We start from the raw sequence: 21,009 nt of genomic DNA, 5'->3' as shown, positions 1-21,009 counted from the left end.
AGTCTACTAAACTTTCTGGCCCTCACAGCATGTGGGGACAGAGCTGTGCTTGCCCCTGGGCAAGGGGACAGCCTGTTTCTCCTCTGCACCCTTCTTTGGGCAATCAGGGTACGGTGCCTATAGCTTGTTTTTGTATAGCTCTCGTGACACATGAAATGCATCAGAGGTCATCGTGCGTGACACGGGACACAACCGAGCTGCTGACACTGCACCGTGACAAACGGCAACGGTCGGGAACCCAGGATGTAAATGAGGAATAAGCTGTACCTGCGGCTGCACTGCAAAGCTGCCTCACTCCAACCGATGGCAGGTAGTGGTGCCCACCGGCGCTGCGGCGGAGAGTGCCAGGACTAATGACAAGCTGTTGTAATGCTGCTCCTGCAGCAGCGGGCAAAGATTAGGAGCCTGTCAGAAGGCATCACCGGTGGTTTGGGGAGCGCTTTCTGAAGTCAGTTTGAATTAATAAATAAAGACAAGCTTCCTTTTACAACTCTTTTATGGTGGGGATGGGTCTGCATGAAAATCAGCCAAAAAGGGAACAAGTTTGGATTATTAATGGTCACTTTTGTTTAACAAATGTTTTTTGTATAACCACCTTGTGCATCCTGGGAAGCGAGGATGTTTAATTATTAAACTGAGCATTAAATTATTTCTTTCTTTCATTTGTTTTCCAAACTAAACAGATTGTAAGCAGAAACTCACCATTCCTAGGGTTTTTATTTTGGTTTTGTACTAACAGGTAGCACACCCATGCTGATTAAAATACTGCAACTATCTGAGCTCTGTCACAGTGGACTGCCCTTTCTCCTCCCCAGAAAGGTTCTTCTTTCAAATAATCATATAGAATTTACACACACCTTTGGACAATCCCAGATTAATTAATATAAAATTATATTCTTGAGGAAAAAAAAAAGCCAACCCACATCGAAGTTTGGCTTAAACCAACTGAGGACTAGCAGTCTCTGCAAATTATCTGGGTAAATTAGAAAGTATTCTGTTATACTTCCACATCTCCCCATTGGTGCAGTTCTTGTCGAATTATATATGGCTGAAAACAAGATATCTATTTAGTCACCTTCGCAAAGAGTGCACTGCTGAAACTGGTAAGTGCCAAACTGAAAGAAAAAATAAGAGGTTCTTTAAGAGATTTACCAGAGAGCCCAACAGGGCTTAAGAGCTCCAAACCAGAAGCTAGCTGTGTTAGAAGATCGCCCAAGTCAAGAAATAGAGAATAGGGGCAAGATATGGTCGTGTATCATGAGAGACAGAGACAGGGCAGAGCCGCCAGTGACTTCAGGAGAGGATGCCCTAACTTTGGGGTGTCCAGGCACTCACAAATAATAAAACAGCCGCTACTCTCTAGCTGTCATAATGGTGAAGAAAACCTTGAAAACATGACCCAAATGTAACCAATGCAGTGGTGTCTGCTTGTGTTTGCCAACAGCCTGAAATGATGCACGATGACAGGCTGAGTGCTAACTCAGGAATCATACTTTAAATGTCAGACCTGCTACCTACTTCTCTGCTCATCAGAGCACGTAGGAGGGGGAAGAAAGCCCGTATTATGGAAACCTAAAGACAAATTTCCCACAGCATACTACCCAGCAAAAGGATGGAAGATGCAACCTTGGGAGGTCGGGTCTTGATTGCACGGGATGCTTCTACAGTCACATAGGCTGATATTGGAGATGAAATATCAGAAAATACTTCCCAACTTTTTGAATATATGAACGTGAGGCATTTACCTCCTGAGGTAGTCCACACTTCCATACAGGAAGGTGACTGCGCCCAAAACTTCTGTTGTATATTTTTTTCTTACCGCCGTTGTCTTAAAGCACAGGTCAGCTGCACACACCAGGTTTACCTGCCTCAGAAGTGTGTTTCCTTCGGCTGGTGCAGGGCACATGCTGTTTTGTGAGTCTCTTCAGCACAGCTGAGTACTCTTTCACTTAGATAATTAATTTGAAATTAAATATTAAATATTAATAAATATAGCTCAGGTAATAAATTGCATATACTAATTTAATTAAAAATAGATTATAGCATATTTTACAAATGGGACATTTTTGTAAGGAAATATAATGGACTTGTTATGTTTCTGCTTTATCCTAAGAACGAGCAAGCTTCTTGTGCATTTAGTTCTTATTAAATTTTTAAAAACCACTATTTTAATTGTCAAGTATTTGACAGACTGCTAGAAAAACCTGACACTTAAGTTTCAATTTTACAAAATGTTTTTTTAATGCTTTTTTTTGCATCCTACTTTATTATCTATAATCATCTTGAAGAAAAAAAAGGGGGGGGGGGAGGGAAAAAAAAATCGAATACGACAAAATTTCCATACCTGGGCAGAGAATCTAGTTAAATTAAGTGGTTCATCTGAGATATCCCAGACAGCATCTGGGCTTTGTTGTGCCAAGCACTGAATACACCTGGGCAGTCTGTTCAGCAAAAACCACAAGTAGTGCCCAAAGTCTTAAGACTTCAGCGGAGACCTTCTCACGATGGGGTTAGCAGGCACCGGTCCTGAAAAAGCTCAAGTCAGGGAATAGCTTTAAACAAAAGGAAAGACCAAGTGACATAATTTTCATAGCAGGACTGAGAGTCATGGTGAACATGAACTGAAATATCTTGTCATTCCCAAGAGCCACGTTTGGTACAAAATGGGTGCAAAAGGGATGATCTCTATGATGTACCCATCACAAACAGCCCTGCAGCAGAGCAATGCTGCCTGCTCCTCTGCCTGCACCAAGGAGAGTGTTTTCTCTACCCTGGAAGGGGACGGGCATGGAAAAAAGCACAGGAATGTGGAAAGTGCTTCAGAGATGGGTTTAGTTCAGGACGCCAATTTTCCACAGAGGAAAAGTGGACTTTCCCCCTTGCAGCAGCTATTCCCAGGCACCTGGGAGCAGCACAAACCACACAGAAGAGGAGGGGGGGTGGCAAAGGGAGCATCGGACAGTCAGAAACATCTGTAAGTGGACAGAAGTGATAAAGCAAAGTAGCACAATAACTTGACATTCGCAGCTGCACAAAACAAGCGTAATTTATACACCGAGGGGTGGAACTGGCCTTGTAACGGGAAAAGCAATTAGCAGAAATATGCAGAGGGAGGCGGAGGCCCGCTTTATATTACAGCCTTACTGTCACTCGCCTTCCTTGCTTATATACTGCTTCTGGCAAGGCTGACCTGATGAAAAAGGGATGTGCTCACAATGGTTTGTAAGCTGGGGTGCTTAAAGTTGAAGTATTGAGTTTTCTGTATTCATTTTCTTTTGCATGGCTTGCTTTGCTGTTAACTGTTTCAGGTTAGTGCATCTATGATCAGAAGCTTCTGAATTGTTAAAAGTGACCACAGACTGGTTAGTGGGGGGGGTTACCCCCTCAGTAGAAGAACATCTACTGAATGAATTCTCTCTGGGAAACCTAGGTCTACTTGGCTTCCTTAGCAATACAAAAGCTATGTGCTTTTTATTCTTCTTTTTCATAAGGAAATCCCTCCACATGAGCAAGTTTCTATGCTCTTTTTTCCCAGTTTTTCCCAAAACTGAATGGAGTTCAGGCTACGAGCAGCAGAGGGAAAAAGTGCATAACTGTAGAGACAACTTACAAGGGAAAGGGTTTGCACATCACACCACCGCCAAGGGAAATGCAACTGATTCACTAACAAGCTAAATGGATTTTATGTACCTATTCCACGTGTTAAATACCTGGCAACCCACAAGGACACTTCTCCTCCTTAAGGAAGGGAGAGTCACACCCTAAAGAAAGGCACAAACACACCTACAAATATTTTATAGTGTTTTAATGTGAAATACATGTTGTTCCAAGTTAACCACAGGCCACTAATATCAACAGAGAACCTGTTGCCCTTCTTGGTGGTCTCTCTGATGGCACGGCCCCATCCCCTCGTTCCTTCTTTCCCTCCCTTCACCTCTCCTTTTCTCCATTACCTGTGCCCCACAGCACCAAGGTCCATGCTCCTGGCATGTTACCGGTGTTTGAACTTCATAGATCAAAAACAGGTCAAAGATTTCCACTTACATTGAAAGCTCAGTAGAAAATATGTCATCTCACACCACTGACATCATGACAAAAACCTCACCTTATTATTCGGTATCAAGATAATCATGGTAAAATACCAAGCTTTATATACACTTTGTAACAGAAGCTCCTTTCCAGTTTGAAACCTGGTAAGCTTTCCCATCATCTGCATTTGCTCTAGGTTCAAGTTGCCAGTGCTAGAGGACTCCCTCTCCGCAAATTTCTCAGCAGGAACCGAGTCAGCACATTATTGAAATGTTTTATAGCCCTTCTGCACATAGAGATCATGGCGTTCAAAAGGCAAATCCCAGAAATGGCCAGCGATGGAGGGAGGGATTTATGAAAGTGTTGTATGGTCACTGGAGAGGCTAGGGATTTCATCTCTTATCTCCAGGTTTCCACTCTGAGGGGTTTCTAAGGCAAGCAGTTATGCCCAGAATCTACCAACCTGCCTCTATAATGTACAAAAGAAAATAAGTTTATCGATAAATTTCCACTGACTTAATTATACTGTAATCCAGGTTATGGTGGAAACAGTTCATTCTAATGCACAATCCACAGCAGCAAAGAGGAAGTAGGGAATGAGAAAGGAAAGGACCTCTGTCGTGACATTTCTGTCTCTTCCTCATAAGACGCTTCTGTGAAGGAGCACCACCAGGTCTCTTCTCCCACATCCCAGGCACTACATTTACACCCTGACATTCAACTTCCACTATTCTATAAAAAGATTTTTTTTAGTCTTATTGTAAGACTTTTCTGACTACACTTGCATCATGTTTGTCCTTGCTACTAGTTTCGAAATAAAGCAAGAAGTAGAGATGCTCTGAAGCATCTTCTAAAAGCCGGCATACAGACGCCCCAGGAAGTCAGGGAGACCAAACACCCAAAGCTGTTTGCAATACCTTCTTCTTCCTAAGAATCACCATTTGCAAGAAAGTCCTTCATACTTATAAACATCTGTAAACATTTTCACCTTGTAAACAAACCCCTCAAAAACAGATTCACCACCCTCTGTATTTGATTTCTACTTCTAACCATGTATTTTGCTTAAACCCTGGTCACATGCCAGCACCCATCTGTGTAAATATGCAATTTTTCTAGCTGAATTGCACATCCACAGCCACGACTCAACCATAGAAAGATCATGTAAATAATGGAAGCTGACAGCATAAGTAATTTTTTTCATGTATCAGACGCCATGGTTGACTGCTGAACTGTGAGATCTGCTGGTTTTAGACTGTGCTAAGTTCTCCCCTTTCACCCCTGAAGATTCGAGACTAAAGGATGAATCTTGAATCACATGCTTCAAATGTTTTTCTTATCACACAGCTCAGTCAACACTTGTTCACATCCTACGACCTTTTCCTACAGTGAGCTGCATCTTTCTTTTACCTTTCAAGGCCACTTATTAAAAACGGTAGCTGGTGTAACTGGAAACAAATGAAGTGACCGTCACAAATCATGCGCCTCCCCAGTGTATTAATGGAGGGGACAGTTAAGAAGTCACTAAGCCCTAAAAGAATGAGTTAGGGAAAGCTAAGTAGTATGGAGCTTTTAGTATTTCTGTTTTCTGATGTTCTCATTGTCAAGAAATCTGTCTTGCAAATATGAGAAATTAAAAATGGAGAGTCCAAATGCAGGGAAGAACACGAGGCTTAAAAGAGAGCACCAGGTTTATGACACAATGGCCTGTGTAATTGGTTCTTTTGAACTTTCTAATCACTTTTGGTAAGATCAAGTGGAAGTGACAAGTGAGGCTATCGGAACAGTGACTCTGTACAATGGTGGCACATGGGACTCGAACCAGTTTGTGTGGTAATTGTTAATTGTTTGGGGGCTTCCTTTAAGCATAAAACATATCTGAAGAGTTACTATCAAAAAAAAAAATCTTCCCAGCATAAATTATGTGGTCAGTATTTCAGATCTCATACAAATCATTTGCCTGTGAAAATGTTATCAAAATATGAGCTATCCCTTTCAAATATATTTTAAACAATGTTAATGTATTTTCACATGTCATCAGTTGACAGCTCCACCATCGTCGCTCGTCAGCCACCAGGGAAATTTACATGCATTTTAATTCACCCTGCCAAGCACAGGCAGCCCAGACTGACAGCCCATTTAACTAGGTGATAAGTTAATCTGTACAACATTTGATAGATTTCTGTCTTTTACCTAAGCCATAGTTTGTGAAAATGATTCAGCGACAGGATTTGCAAACCAGTCGTGTCTCTGTGCTCGGTCTCAGTGGGAGGCGTTATATTTCTTCATGTATAATGCTGATCTCCACCCAAGCCAGCCACATCAAGCTAAACTAAATACCGCCCCAAAACCACCAGGATTCAAGGTTTCCAGTCTTCTCCTTCCACAAATGCAACTTTTCAGCTAAAGCTCAGGTTAATTATGGAATCAGAGATGATTTTACAAGGATGGCCAATGATCTCAATCTACCACCTCTTCACACCTGCCCACTCCTGCCCCCTCATGAGGACCGTCCTGTTTTCTGGGGTCCTCATGCAGCATGGCACGTACATTTATTTGTATTAGAGCCCGGGCCAGGTTCACCCTGTCACATGGCTCAACACAACATGATGTGATCAGCGACTAGACATCACTAGGTTTTAAACACATGCCTTGCATTGCCAGAATTTTTCATTAAAAAAATCCCCTACCTACAACAATTTATGTTTTCCTGCAGTAACTATGATTACTGCAATATCTGTGATACTCATTTGCAAGGCCATCTAAGCAGGGGTCTCAAGGCTTCTGATGGGGTTGTATATTTAACCACAACAAAATGCAGAGGGCATTTTGATGTTTGGAAATGCCCAGAAGGAGGTTTCTATTTACTTTCTCTTACACAGTACATTACCAAAGCCAGGAGACTCAGTAGTCAGCAAGCCATTAGTTATTTATTCAAAACATCTTTCATTTCCTGAGATGCAGCATGTAATTTACAGGGCACATACTGTTGTTACATGGAGTAAATATCAACAGGCAGATTAAAATCAGGATACTTCACCCATAATGATATATTCTGATAATGACCATTTTCAAAGAGTTGCTAAAACATAAGTAAACATCTCACTGGTTTCACTAGCAAATGTTCTGAAAGGGTAGTTGAGGCAATGGAGATGCTACCGTAAGCAGATGAGTTCGGTGAATTAAATTTCATGTATAGAGCCTCTATGCAAAAGGTGCTGAAGATGGAGAGCTACAAAAAGCTTTGGAAACAGAAGACATTAATGTGCGCTGAGCCGTTTGTTCAGATGCAATTTCAAATAAAAGTAACACATTTGCAGCATTTGGAAAGGATCGTTTTCTCATCAAGGTAGAGGCACAGGCTTAAAATATTAATTAAATAGAACTCAAGTCTATATAAACCTTGAAAGTAGATGCTAAGAAACTAAATATATTGACCCTAGAGGTAGGCTGAAGTGGAAATACCCATGGGCAAGTTCCAGCACGTAAATGTAAGTCAGGAGCCTACTTCTCAAAATGCGTCACCCGGAATGCTCCCTATTTAATGTATGGAGTATTAGTTTAAGGGACGATGGGATTTTATGCATCTTTTATGTATATAAAACCTTGATGTGAGCAACCAAACTTTATCCCCTTCCCAGTATTGTCACGAGTCTTTCCTAATCTTTGCAGAAAATATAAAGGCTGATTTGATAAAATACCTCTAGAAACTCTAATAATTGCCTGAAGAGTTACCAGATTCACCAGTTTATCTCAAGACAAATGCATTATGGACATTAAACTGTCATCACACTCCTCAAAAATCAGATTTTCATCTGCTCTTGTGGTGCACATCTGTAGCTTGCTCACAAGGCAGAAAGTAGACATTGGAAGGGCACGGGAACAACCTGCAAATTCATGTAGTACAACAGCAAAAGAGGTATTTAGCACAGGTGTGGTTGTAATTGTGATAAATTTAGAAAATTCTCCGTGTTCAGAGGCCCCTCAAAAATCACACCGCTGTGAACGTCATGAGCAAGGCTGGGCAGACACAGGTCTGGAGTTGTGGTAACACCTTAACTGTACACCAGTAGAGACAAATGTCTTAAAGAAAACCAGCTCCTCTTTACTGGATATTTAGAAGCAGATAGCAGGAAAAGGAAACCTACGTTATTATTATTACTACCACTATTACTAATCTAGGAGCAATAGGAGGTCCTGGGCTGCACCATAGGAGCAGCGTGTGCATCCACCAGGGAGTCATTGGTGCTGCTGGCCTGAAACACTGCAGATCTGAGCCCTCCTAGACTGCAAGAGTGATGCTGGGCAACCCAATTCATGTGCCTGAGCCTTAGTTTCTCCTCCTCAAAACAGAGATAGGAATCCTTTTCTCCTGCTTCTGCATCGTTTAGCTCTGAAGGGTCACATGGATATGCAAGACCTAGTACAAGGGGACCCAGATGCTGCTTTAATAAAAATAATTTAACATGGAATAAATAGCTATGATATTAGGGGTGTGAAAAGCCAAGAAGAGAGTTAATAGGAAGATAGGCGGTGGTGAGATGGGTAATGAGGTGCCTACAGGGGAGGGAATAGGAGCAGGGGCGAGGGACAAAGGGTTTCTGCCCAGAGCAGAGCTCGGCGCCTGGGGGGGAGGCAGAGGGTGCAGCATGGCTACAGCCGAGGGCTGGGGGTGACAGGGAGGTGCTGGCTTAATTCTGAGCTGCTTTTCAGGGGTTAGGATTCACTGGGATGTTTCATTAACATTTCTTTGTCCTGGGAAAACTCTTGGCACTGGATGCACATACCATTAACGGCACAAATAGCAGCAGGACCAGCAGCATTGAGCTGCTCCCCCATTCACTCCCACATACACTTCAGACAAAAGAGTCAGCTGAGGACAAAGCAGAGAGCCATCGGACCCGCACTAGCAGTTTAGGCTGCCACTTGCCTTTTATTCTTCACTGTATGAGACACAGAGTGAGAAATCGAAATCACAAACCCTCAAAGAAACCCACAGAACATTTTATTCAACATGAGGTTTTATTACTGCCAACTGCAAATCAAGAATTAGGATTTTTACTAGTTTTCTTATTCAACAAATTATTTCTTTAAGATAATGATCAATTATCAGCTCTTTGGTTCCACGGTATGTGCTTGCACTGGAGACTGTATGGGGATAGTCCATGTTTTCTGCACCCAGTATACCGTCTTGAGGCACAGATTTGTCTATTCTGCAGCAAACCCATAATTGTAATCTCCTGGCCACAAGACCAGACTTTCCCCTTCTGTGTTGACCAGGGGTTAACACTGATGTGCAACACTTCATCCGAAGTGTTTGGCAGCAACTACTGCAGGCAAAAAAAAACCCAGTCTGCAGGATTTTCAGCCAGGACAGAAAAAAGAAAAAAAAAAGGCATGCCACTTTGTGTGAAAAATTTGAAGGCCATTTTTAGAGAATTAAGACTTCACTCCTCTCAGTTCTTTGAAAGAAAGCAAAATAGTTTCCAAATCCTTTCCTATTTCTCTAACTCTATTAAAAGCAACCACAATGTAAATCTAACATGCATATATGCACACACAATTGATCTTTAGAATATTTTTCAAATTAGTATCTTGAAATTCAGAGAAAAAGAAGGAAAGAAAGTGAGTGAGAGGGAGAATGAAAGTGAGAGAGAGAGAGAGAACGAGAACGAGAGAACGAGAGAGACAGACAGACAATCACGAAGCCTCCTCTTTCCCACCAAACAAAACTCTAAATCAAGCAGCTTTCTTCTGAAAGCCAGAGAATACGCGCAACGCGCTCACGCATGGATACCAAGAGCTGGCTTCCCCCTGAATGGTAACTATGTGCAAGCACTCCGGGTCCCTCTCCCATATGGCATGGCAGCCCCCAGCCAGTGCAGGTAGCAGAAGGGGACACGAAGAATACAGCCTGACTTTAAAGCACATGAAGCATCAAAGGGTCGAACTGTGCCTCATCTGCTCCCATAGCAAACCCTACAAGACCAGAAGCACTGGCATCTGCAATCCAGAACATCATTTGGCACAGTTTAAAATTTTAAAGTGATTTTCAAATTCCCTCCTCCCCATCCCCCCCAGCACCACATGGTGATTTTTGTCCTTCGGAGAGCCAAAGGCAAATACAGGCATGCTCAACATACATTGTCAAAGGGAGAGGTTTCCTAGCAACAATACCGATATGAATGGAGCCGAAGTTTCTTTTCCCAATCCCTTATGTGACATTAGAGCAATTTGTAACATACAGGGAACGGGGAAAGAAGTATCTAAGAAATCTGGCTATGCATTGTTACCCAAATAGATAAGCAAATCAGTTTGTCAAGTTTTGTTAGCACCACAATTATCAAGTGCTTTTAAGTGTAAGATACAGCCAGAAAGGAAAGAAATCCTGGAGTCTATTCCCCATCCTCTCCCAGTGCCATGTGCTGCCTCACTCGTTGCCCCCAGGGTCTGCATGCCCTGGCCCAAACCCAAGGTGCAGCGGTAAGTTAGCTGTCTCCAGCAAGGAGAGCAGCCATCACCTCTGCCACCACGCTCCACTCCTACTCAAATCACCATAAAAAACCTCTGCTTTAATCAGATTAAGCTTCAGGCAATTGCCTTTCATCCAAGCCCCAAGCCCAGCAAGATATTTGGTACATCTTATCAATATGGCAGCAAAACAGGCAGCTCAGCATCACCCAAATGCAAACCACGCATCATGCTGCTCCTTCTACAGCACACGTGCTCCCTATACAGCAACACACATTGGTGTTTCCAACACCAATGGGAAGGTGTTGGAAACAAGAAAAAAACATCAGAGCAGGAGAGCAGCTCCACTGGGGTCTGTGTCTGTGGTCCCATCACTTAATGCCCTGCGATCCAGGCTGACAGAGGAAAATCAGCATTAGCACCTGTGTGCTTCCCACCAGCAGCTGCTCCATCAGGGTGGTTTCACCTTACTCCCTTCCTGTACAAACTCATCCACACTGCAAGGCAATGTGGCAAACCATTGGTTTCCATCTTTGACGGAAACACTGCCATGAAACACTGCTTCTCTTTTTCTTTTCTCTTTTTTTTTTTCCCCAATCATCCTCCCCAGAAAGACAAAGATGGTCCTCTCCAGTAAAGGAGCTATAACAGAAATGCCCACAGGTGTCCCCCCTAGGCCCCCAGCCTCTGTTTTTACTCAGTGGTGCATGATAGGTTCCTAAATTAATCCTCTCCTCTGACAAACCAGGAGCCAAAGTGCTTAACTCAGAGACCGATTTTAAATGCTTAAAGTTATAGGGTTTGAACGCTGCATATTATGCCTAACAAGGGAACAATGACCCCTCTTATCTATAGTAGGCCCAAGTTTCCCATAGCCCAAATCTAATTGTGTGTTGCCGGCTGTAACTCAAGGAGGGAACACCCTGCATTTGTCATATCTAGAAACAGCTTTTGGAGTTTGCAGCTTATTGTGAACTACCGGAGCTGCAGAATGCTTATTTACAGGGCACCGTGCAAGACATCTGTTTGGTCTGGCTTTTCAACTAAAAGGGGATTTATCTTTGGCAAATCAGTTTGTGGGTCAGGAACTGGTTTCATTACAGTCCAAGTGTTTGGCCAACACTGTCATTTAGTTTGGTTTTTGTACCTTCTCCCAAGCACTCTGCAACAAAGAGGCCACGATCAATCATCCAAGGAGATGCGCTGCTAGAAGCGATTAAATAAAATTAAAACAGTTATCCAAGCAGTGTTGATGCTTTTGACAGATGAGTTTTGAAATGCTTTCTATGAATTTAGCAGGGAGTAAGAAATTATCAGAAATATTGCAGGGCTGAGACCTGGCCAAATGCATCCTGCACTTGGCAGGGTGGGTTACTGCTGAGAACACCACCCTTTGCTGTATATCACCAGGACACAGCAGGGCAGGCCAGCTGGGCCCAGCACAAGAGGAGACCACAATAAAAATGCTGCTAAACCAGATGGAAATCTTGAAAAAGAGTCAGAAATAAATCTGGAGGATTTGCATTTTATCTTTTCCATGCAAGATATGGCCATATCCCTCTTTGTGCCTATTTTCTCCACACATCTGTGAAGAAAGGGGCAACAGCCCTGCTAACTGACACACCACTGGGCACCAAGTCTTCCTCACCATGGCATGTACCAAACACAGCCAGATGTGAGCCAATATCACATGGTAGAGCATGGCACCAGAATCCCAATAAAGGTAATCTTCATGCATCAAGGTGTTTGGTTTTCTTTAAAGTGAAAAAAAAATCCAAATGTATTCAAGAAATCTAAACATTTACTTTAATAAAACATTTTACATTCATTACCAGGCGAGATATTCCAAACAACTCTAAGTGAATTTAGCTGAGCTTCTGAGCTGTGCAGTCTAACGTCTATGCTGACCGGCTTCAAAACCATATTAAGACTACTGATTATTTATTATAAAATGCCTGCACGGAGGGAGAGACCTAATTGTCTGATGAAGATCCCAACCCCTGTGGGTATCACAGCATACTATACCTGTAAGAGTCAGGGCTCATTAGCCTAATCACAAAGAATAATATTGGGAGCAGAGCTCTGCAAAGCTACTGATTTTTTACTTCCTATGGGTTTCACAGAAACACCCTTTTTTTTTTTTTCAGTTTGGTGGGGTTCTTCTTCTTCCTATTTCTATCTGGCAACAGATAGCCTTCTCCCCCCAGTCCTCACTGCAGACACCAGCAACCCCAGGCTCCATGGGGTTGCAAACGTTCAGCACCTCCTATGGTACCTGATTAATCATAGCCATCCTCTCACCACGCATAGAGCAACACAGCCTGCTGAAGCTGGAGCAGAAGAGGGTGGTCAGTAGCTGCGTGGGTGGTGGGGCTAGAGAATGATCTTTTACTTTGCATTAATCTTGCGTGTATAGGCACTGATGCAGCAGGGATTTCTCGGTCTCTGTAATATGTATCACTGATGAGAAGCTTCCCCGTTATGCCGCTTTGGAATACAGATACAGACTGAATGAATTTGTATCCCTCTGCCCCTCCTGTGCCTTGGTATTACCTTATGAGTTTCAACTGCAGATGCAGCCAGGATAGGATTCACACCTGCATGTCTAATTTTCCTGCTACCCTTCTATGCTCTCCCCTTTACCCATTTTCTCAGCTCTGTTCCCTCTCCTCCACAAGGCAATACTGAACAAAAGCGACAGTGACCTTTCCTAGTGAGAAATATTGGAAGCCTTGTCTAATCAGGCTGGTTATATATATATATATATATATCTATATATATATCTATCTATCTCTGTGTAGAAAACATCACAAGATTGCATTTTGGATCCTTTCCCTCCACCAATTCATACCTTGTAAGTAAGAAAATGTTTATTTGTTCATCAAAACCATTTAACCATCAGTGAAAGGTCTCATCCTTACAGCAGATTTTAATCTTGCTTCATCTACTCTCACTTTATAAATGGGGCAAAAAGTGGAGGCTTATTTTTAAACGGCGCAAATGATAGAGTCCCTTAAGAAACTGCAAGTCTTAAAAGATCATGCCATCAGCAAGTCATTCTTGACAGTCTACTTAAGTTCCTCCTGTTCTTGATCTCATCGTATTGCTTTCATGGATGGACACTCTTCTGGACTAATGACTATTTTCTTTGTGACTGCCCCTCTCAAGTGTTGCCAACTATTTTCACTCCTCTCCTCACCGCATTCCGTACTCTCACGTCTCTTCTCAGGAGTCCAGCCTCTCTCTTGCAAAATGTTTCTTTATTTGTTAGCATTTCCCTGCTTACTAAAACACTATGAGTAAGTACATCCCAACTCTATGACCTTATGCACCTATATGTGCCTTACACCTCCTCAGTGCTGGTTTCTTTTTTTTTTGCTGCCACACTGCAGTGGAGCCATTCTGCACAGCTTACACAATATCCTGGGCTTAAACACTTTCCTGGCTGTTTTCTGAAGAGCTTGTAGCTGAACCTGTCCAAGCTTCAGGCTCAGCTTCTTCTATCCAATTTTTTAAACTTGCTCACTTGGACTATTTGCATTTGTCATTCATTCCTTCTTCTTTAATATATAAACCCGATGAAATCTGTAAGATTCCTAGCTCCAGGTGCTGAGCAAGCCCATCAAACTGGAATGAACCTATCCACATTCTCCGTTTCCACTCAGAATACAGCAAGAAGAGCTTAGGTTAGAAACAAAACACAAAAATGGGCACCTGGTCCCTGGGAGGACACAGTTCTTCGCTCCATTTGCTGCACGTCCAAAACTGCACACACAGCTCCAACCTGCCAGCAGACACTGCAGCACTTTTCAGGTCCCTCACACCAAAAGAAGGCTCCAGATTTCATCACCTGATTTTGCCAGCTTCAGAGTCTTCTTACCAAACTTTTGTCCTATCCCAAAATCCTAAGAAACATGAATCAGCCAGGGGTCCTAGAAGGCATGCACATACCCATCAAGGGGTCCCTGACCCCACCTGAGCCTCTCATCACACTCACACCACATTCAGCTCGTGGGAACAGATGTGAAGTCTTCATTGCCCAAATGAGGCCACAGCTGGCAAAGTGGTAAATTAGTTTTACATGGAGCCCAAACGCATGTTATGACTGAGAATAAATGTCCAAAGGCTCAAAAAGTAGTAAACATGGATTGAGAAATCTTGGAAAAAACATTGCACATTACAAGACTAAGGAACATATTTGGCCTGCTTTTAGGACAATGCATTTTTTTTTTCCACAGCTTTCTGGAATTCATGGTATAGGGACATGTGAAATGTTTATTCTCCATGCCACAAAGAGGAGATGCAAAGAGATACAGGTGGCGTGAAAACTCAGTCCCAATCCTTTTAATAATAGTTGAAGATTCCCATCAGCTTAGTGAGATCCATTTGGACTGAGATCAGAGTATGAAAACCAATAAATGATCAATATAATGTCTCTAAGAAGCAACCCTTTCCTCAGCTGTTTCCCCAGAAATTCTTTAGGATGACAGGAGGTGCAATTACAGTACATGGGCCTATCAGCTGGCACTAACCTGCCTGGCTCAGGCAGGATACCAGGACCAGGATTCAGAGAGGACCCATGACCTGCCTTGGGCACACATGGCTGCTTCACAACTTGTGCAGGGGGAGCAGATCCCTGGACACGAGATGGTTCCTCCGTGACAGCCCAGCACTACCTCATCCTCCTGGTATGGAGGAGGTCAGCCCAAAGCCCTGTTTTCTGGGAGAGCTACTGTAAGTGTCCTGGATTATGGGTCCCGCTATTTCTCAAATACTCACTTCCAAGCACTGTTAGATGTCCAAAACAAGAGGAAGAGCTAACGTGCAATTTATCTGGAATCTGGTGCTGTCATCTCTCAGGGCACATGTACGTATGCCAGGACTGCAAGGGCAGGCTGTCAACCCAGGCCTCGGAGACGTGAGGAGTATTTCATGCTATATCCTTTTAGCAGAAAGGGGACTGCATAAATGCTTTTTTAACTCCCAGTTAATCCACAACAACGCTGCTGGTCCAGTTAAATCCACAAAAATGAAGACATGTGAAACTATAAAACTAAAGTTCCTTGGCTGGTGGCAGGGTTGGAAAGGGTTCGGAGAGACCATGTGCTTTTTAAGTTACATGTTTTCTGACCACGCACTCAGTGTTCCCCTGCTAACAGTGCTTCTCTGAGGAGAGCGCCAGCCTGACCTCCCTGGAAGCTTTCATGCAGACCCAGTGCGCTCTTGCCCTTCCACAGAGAGAGGTTTGGCACTGAAAACCTGACGCCCAGTGAGCCAAATGTATCCCTAGCTATGTGCACAGCCACTATTATTTCCTTTGACTTGCTCCAGAGCTGTCCCAGGAGCCCTATACTCTTGCCAAGAACCCATGACATCACTTATATTATTAATAATTACAATATATTCACAGATGGATGGACAGATGGACACTCATATGACAGAGTTGTGCTTAAAGTCATTACCTCTCCTTTCTCATCCCTCCTTCCCACACCCCCAGTTTTCCCATTTGCTTATCTATTCCCTCCCAGACAGGAAAGGTCAAAGCTCGTAGTAGAATGAGTTAGGAGTATTTTTCCTCTTAAATAAACAAAAAACACATTACTCAAATGACTCTTCATTTTTCACTCCAAGCTCAAATTTCCTCACTGTGCAGCCCTTACTGGGATTACATATTTTTAAGTTCTTGAAAAAAGAAATCACAAGTCCTTGTTCCTTGTCTTATGACACCGCTTACAGAAGAAATATTCTCCAGTGAAAGGTTTGCAAAGGGAAGTGCAGAGCAATAGCTACACAGAGCCACCTCCAGCCACCCTCCTCATTGGTCTGAGTTATTTCACAGTGGCCAAAAGTATGCTAAGTCTCTGCAGGGCAAACAAGCAGAAAGACACAGCTCCTGCTGGGTCGTAAAGAGCCTGGCTCCTATTTTTATGGCATGGAAAAACATGGGGAAGGAAGGGTTAGAAGAAACAGGGGGTGATGGAGACAAACAAAGTCATACCGTGATTCAATGTAAGGGTATGTGCTCACTTAGAAAGTTATGCTCTTTTGTTTCCCACTTCTCAGGGGCCTCCAGGAAAACACTGATTTTCAGGATAGTGGTGGTGCAGTATGTGGCAATACGTACCTAGCTCAGAGTTTCTTTGCTGGATGTAATGGAGGAAATAGCACAGTTTAATCTGGAGGCTGTCACCTTCAGATACATAAAGGTAGTTAGTTAACAAAGAACAAAGCATCATCTGCTCCAAGAGGACTGAATCCATCTCACAGTGCAGCATGCCCCAAGCACAGGCTGGCCGCATCCCGGCTCTAGCTCAGAGGACATTTAAACTGAGCTCTGCTGCCCTGAGCACCCAAGGAAACACAGCTCCATTCGTGGCAGGAAAGAAGCTGTACGAATTGCCATTATGCCCCCAGGAGTGCAAGGGGAAAGGGGTGAGCTGAAACAAGCCCCTGTCCTGAGCAAAGACTCGCTCACTAAATGTGTCTTGACAAGTCTCAGGTTTAGTATGCAACTTCACTCTAAGTAATTTAAATATTTTTTGTTAGAAATTACTTAACAGATATGTAGTTACATAGACATTTTTTGCACAACTGTTTTTATGCTGTCTCCTTCTCAGACACTATTAGCACACACACATCCGCTCCTTAAGGTATGGATTAACATCCATAGTCTGTTTACAGAGCATCTCTGCATGGCTTTACCTATTAAAATTACAGTGTATGTATCAAAGAGCAGAAGATATAAAGTGTTAATAGAGCCTTTCCACAGTACCATACCAAGTCAACATTGGCTGTGTAAATACCTCTGACCACCTCATTTCTGACCTGGACTATACATTAACCCAGTCCTAGGACGCTTTGAAGAAAATACCTCTACACAAATAAATAGCAATTGTAGGTGGCTTTGGGTGTGCATGCACACCTGTATATTGTGGCCAAATATTTATTCTAAAGCAAAGTTCCCAGCTCCCAAACTCTGCCGAACATCAAGTCAAGTCCCACTATGTCTTGTACTGGCTCCTGTGCTTGCAATGGAGAACTCCATCTCAGGGAGATGATTAGAGAAAGCAGACAATGAAGTAGTTTATGTCTTTGCTCATTAAAGAAAGATAATTCATGTAAACCTGCATGAGCTTATCATAAAAGAAGTATTTTCCTTCCCTTGACAGCTTTTGTTCTGAAAAAAAAATTCTTGCATACCTCAAAAGCAAACAAACAAACATCCGAGTCACCTTGGGTTTTGGGGTGGTTGGGTTTTTTTTTTTGTCTACTGCTAGCAGCCTTACAATTTTCTCAGAGCATGAAAATCAAAATAATATTTTTTATTAAAAAAGGAGACAACTTCAGATTTGACAAAGCTCTTTTTCTTAGTATCGACAAGCAATCATCATCTATCTTACAAATGGGTACTTGCCTCAAAGCACATTTGTGCTATCACTGGATTTCTAGTCCTTCGAGAACCAAGATAACAAACGAATCTTCACCGGCTTCAATGATTTCAAAGCTAATCAGAAGATAAAAAGGCTGGCAGGACAGCTGACAATACATTACTAACCAAAACCAGATCCTTGCAGGACATTTATGTATTTAAATTCCAGGCATGGGGAAGCTTGGACACATGTTTATGAATACGAGGTGGCCAGAGGGAAGCAAGGCCAAACAAGTAATAGCACAGTGTGGACACCACGAAGGCATCTGGGTGCTTCATCTGGATCCCACACAGCTGCACAAGGCTATGCCACCAGGATGGCACCCATAGAGCGGTGGTGCGTGCCCCGGAGAAGGTCACAGCTGCACCCATATGGAGGGTTTTCCCCAAAGGCAGCCCACTCAATACTGATTTCTGCAGGAAGGCGAGACAAATAATGGAGATGGCAAATCCCAGTGGCCCCATCCAAGAGCTCTCTACCTGTCATGGAGGCCCCAAATTTATCATAGAATCATAGAATAGTTTGGGTTGGAAGGGACCTCTGAAGGTCATCTAGTCCAACCCCCCTGCCACGGGCAGGGACATCTTCAACTAGATCAGGTTGCTCAGAGCCCCGTCCAACCTGACCTGGAATGTTCCCAGGGATGGGGCATCCACCACCTCTCTGGGCAACCTGTGCCAGTGTTTCACCACCCTCAGCATAAAAAATTTCTTCCGTCTATCTAGTCTAAATCTACCCCCCTTTGGTTTAAAGACATTCCCCCTTGTCCTGTCGCAACAGGCCCTGCTAAAAAGTTTGCCCCCATCTTTTTTAGAAGCTCCCTTTAAGTACTGATAGGCTGCAATAAGGTCTCCCTGAAGCCTTCTCTTCTCTAGGCTGAACAACCCCAACTCTCTCAGCCTTTCTGTATAGGAGAGGTGTTCCATGCCCCCGATCATTTTCGTGGCCCTCTTCTGGACCCGCTCCAACAGGTCCGTGTCTTTCTTATGCTGAGGGCTCCAGAGCTGGACACAGTACTGCAGGTGGGGTCTCACCAGAGCAGAGTAGAGGGGCAGCATCACCTCCCTCGACCTGCTGGCCACGCTTCTTTTGATGCAGTCCAGGATACTTTCTCCACATTAAGGTCAACAGCCAAATTCCCATCAAATTGGCTCCACAAAAGGCAATATGCTGAATCTCAATCGTTCTGCTGCTGTCTGCATTTGCGTCTCAAACCGGTTTTTGCTGTCAAAAAGATCAGTTTAGGTATTCCTAACAGAGCATGATGGACTATGATCTGAGTTGTACAACCTCTGCAGAATCTGGTGCTCTTGTGCCCTGCTCAGGACCCATCACAGCAACGGATCAACATACTGATCAAGGATGCTGATGGCAAATGTAACTGCTCTTTCAAGCTTTTACCAGGAAAACTCTTAAACCTACTGATAGCTCACTCTTCAAAAGAGTTTGTTCTCCATACCAAGTGCCTACATATGGTTGACCTGAAATATGAACATCTATATATAGATACCAGTAATCGAAAGTAATTACTCAAGTATCCATTCAATCGAGGCACTGCAAAAGGAATAGTCTGTATTCCCCAGCGGCAGTGTCAGGAGGCTGCTGATAATCCTTGCGACTTGGAAGGGGAGCCCAGCAAGAGGTGGTTAGGGCATTTGACTCTGCCTTTGATGAGGGAACAGTTAGCGAAGAAGAGATATGACAACCTCCTGACTCTAGAAAAATGTTAAAATGTGGCTCAGCAAGAATTTCTGGCTGTTTTACTTTACCTCCTGACTCTTGAGTTCAAAGCAGCGAAGCTGTTTCAGAGGCAGATGAATATATTTAGATTTTGGTGACTGATCACAAGTTTCCCAAAAGCTTACATATTCATCCCAATGGGGAAGAGATCACTGAGGGCAGCTGTAATTGGTCCAGGGGCATTTTGATTATCTGCAGATTACCTGTTTCTTGATGCAAAGAAATATCTGTCAATTTGCTCAGTGGGGCTCGGGAGGAGTTTCTGTGGGAGACCAGATATCATGATGAGCCCTTCTGACACCAGACATCCCCCATCATGTCCACTTAGAGCCACTCTGAGGGGCTGTCACAGGGCTTCTCTACCCTGACTAAACCTCAGCCACTGAAAAGAAAATAAATTACATACAAGCCATTTATTACCCACTGCAGCAGCCCCACAGTTCTCCTCACAAGGGTTGGCGCTGAGGACCTGCCAAAAAAGCATCTTGAAAAGTACCACGGCTGTAAGGGGAAAGGGGCTGACAGGCCAGGGGGGAAGCAGCCCTATCCCCCACCCAACGGCCGCTCCAATCTATTACATTTTAGTCTTCAGTCAACTTTGAGGAAACGACTGAAGAGTGAGTTTTCCTTACAACATACATCATTTTATCAACCTTATTTTTTGTGATATTTTGTAAATTACAATAAATTTGCTTTCTTCTGAATATTCAGATGCTTCAAAAGGTACCCAAAGGATGCAATTAGACCCTAGGGAAATATGCTATTATGTGCACATATCATGTTTTGCATAGGCTTTCCAGCATCTACATAATTTATGTTTTTCTGCATAATTTCCCCTTTTTATGTTTCCTATGTGTTTGTGAGATAATGCAGAAGTCAGTTCTTTACCACCAAAAATACAGAAAGAACTTAAGTCTGTATTCGTACTTCACCCAATCTGCTTTACTTCCCACAAAACCCTTGGAAAAACCCCTGGAGAAATCCTTTCATATGTACCAAACATCAATGCCTGAGGAAAAACCCAGAAGGTCGAGGCAGCTCTCTGAAAGGAACCAGAACCTTGTCCACTCCCATATTCATGTGGGCATTTGGAGGGGCCTCTGATGGATAACGTTGAAATAGTAAAGCTTTTAAACTGTTTATAATCCTCGCTTCATGTTTGAAATGTACAAAAATAATTCTCCAAAACTTTCAAGTTGCTTTTTAGCTTTCCATGCCTGTCACTTGCATCCAAGCTTGCTTTAAAAAAAAAAAAAAGGAATAATAATAAAAAGAAGGAGAGTTTTCAGTCAGGATGTAGTTAAAGTTGATGCCTACTCTTCCTTTTTAGCTCTGTTGGCTG

Source organism: Aptenodytes patagonicus, chromosome 5 (assembly GCF_965638725.1).
Source record: "Aptenodytes patagonicus chromosome 5, bAptPat1.pri.cur, whole genome shotgun sequence".
Classification (NCBI taxonomy): Eukaryota; Metazoa; Chordata; class Aves; order Sphenisciformes; family Spheniscidae; genus Aptenodytes; species Aptenodytes patagonicus.
The sequence above is the reverse complement of the archived record's forward strand: the minus strand, read 5'-3'. Positions refer to the sequence as shown.